This window comes from Ochotona curzoniae, unplaced genomic scaffold, assembly GCF_017591425.1.
Source record: "Ochotona curzoniae isolate NIBS_2020 unplaced genomic scaffold, NIBS_Ocur_1.0 scaffold_1037, whole genome shotgun sequence".
Classification (NCBI taxonomy): domain Eukaryota; kingdom Metazoa; phylum Chordata; class Mammalia; order Lagomorpha; family Ochotonidae; genus Ochotona; species Ochotona curzoniae.
Genome location: NW_024467083.1, coordinates 20,804,316 through 20,806,316, shown reverse-complemented (window position 1 = coordinate 20,806,316; position 2,001 = coordinate 20,804,316). Strand labels below are relative to the sequence as shown.

The 2,001-nt window shown below is 47.4% G+C and overlaps 1 pseudogene; it reads right to left on the bottom strand.

Annotated features, from left to right (window-relative positions):
- Positions 1–1,009: 1,009 nt before the first annotated feature.
- Positions 1,010–1,674, bottom strand: LOC121168618 (annotated as a pseudogene).
- Positions 1,675–2,001: the final 327 nt, after the last annotated feature.

Genomic DNA, 2,001 nt, shown 5'->3' with positions numbered 1-2,001 from the left:
GTGGATAAGCCAGACATGATTCCAAGGACTTTACAAACATGTTCTTTCATTCAATTCTCTTCATGATCCTATGTGGTAGCTCTTAGCAACATCCCTAATTTTCAAACAAGGACCTTGGGGACCCTAGTGATTCAGGAACACACCCAAGGTTCACCGAAAGAATTACAGTGATGTAGAGCTTACAAGTGGGGTTGGACCTTTAATAGGAAGGTCAGAATGGTGGGCAGGGCCAGGCCGTGAGAGGTCTCAGCAGCTTTACTGAGCAGTGGGAACTTTATGCTGCTGGGCAGGGCACAGCATGACTAGCTCTGCTTTCCAGGGTCACTTTGGCAGCAACACAAAAAGGGAACTGGGGGCTGCAAGGCAAAGTGGCCCACTGGAGGAAGGTTCAAGGTCCAGGGGACAGAGAATGAACTTACGATTAAGTCAGTGACATTAGCAATGAAGAAGACCTCAGCACCAAAATACAAAATGGGCAGGAATTCCAAGCCAGTCAAAAGAGAAAAATGCTCATGTCCAAGTGTGAGTCCTGGCCATGGCGCTTAGAAGGATTGGCCAAATGGTCCTTTTATAGTTTCTCCATCTGTGAACTAGGGAACACAATGTAAGAGGGAATACCATTGGCTTGTGTAGCCATCTGTCAGAATTCTCCACTTGACTGAGAGCTCCTCCAGGGCAGAGCCTGACCCTCACCAGCCTTTATGTTGCCCATACACAGCACTGTGTCTGGCATACACCAAGACCTTACGGCTGCTTCTTCAGTGGACTGAGCGGTGCGGGCTAAGGACAGGGAGAATCAAGGATGATACCACATGTCTGCCTTGGCTGGCTGATGGATGGTGGTGCCATGAACATGGCCCATTCGGGGAGGACAGAGCAGGAGGTTGTTTGTCACAAAGGGAGGTGGCAGCAGAGTGAGTGACAGCCCAGGAGTGGGAAGTTTTCAAGTCTGGGAGGAGCTGCCCAGGTATAAATATTGAACTTCCTTTCTTCTTTTTTTTTTTTTTCCAAATCAACAGATCTTTTATTGCATTAATAAAATGACACAAGAAACAATCCAAGACCTTACTTCAACAGCTGGGCAACTTTAGATCTTACTCAACAGGCTGCTGAACTATTCCTTTTTCGGAGACATAGATACCATCCCAAAATTTCCTGATATCCTTATTTTTAACTGTGGTGGCCTGTTGAATCAACGCAGCTGAATTTGAAACAAACAAATGAAAAATCATGAAACAAATGAAACAAATGAAAAATCATTTCCTTCAAGGACTAATTCATCTTTCTGGGCTTGAGACACTGAACAAGAAACACCTGGCCTCATCCGAACCCAGGAAGTTCCGAATTTCCACCAGAGACCCGTTCTCCTGAATTACCCTGTGGATGGGGAAGTGAGCATACACCTGCCTCATCTCGTACTGGAAGCCCAGTGTAACTCCCTTGATCATGTTCTGAACGTGAGTATAGATGGTGCGAACCGTGGCCAGTTCCTTGCGATTTCCCCACCATATATCGGAGTCTCTTCTTTCCCAGGCGGCTGAGTTCCACATTGATGTGATTCAAGTCCCTTCGCAAGGTTCCTCTGGGCCCCTTCACAATCACTGTGTGCCCCTTCAGAATGATGTCAACATTTTCTGGAATGTTGATATTCTGGTTGCCGAGAATGGTCTTCATTCTTGCAGTCGATGTGGCAAAGAGCCCTTTTTAGTTTTCAAACACAAATACGCACATGCACACACACAGCTACGGACTAGGTGGAGCCACCGTGGCTTTCTCTGTGACTGGACAAGGCACCCTCCTGTGAACCTGCTCCATGCCCAGTCTGAGCTGGATATTACGACCATGTGGGGAATTGAAGGCATCTTCCACATCTCCTGATCTAGGAGAGGGATAGCCTGCTTGTGCTCCCGGCTCAGGCTGAAGTCATTATCGGCAGTTGAAGCCGATAATGAAGTTCTAGTTGTTGGACCCCCAGGCTCTGCAGCATGACCAGCATTCCTG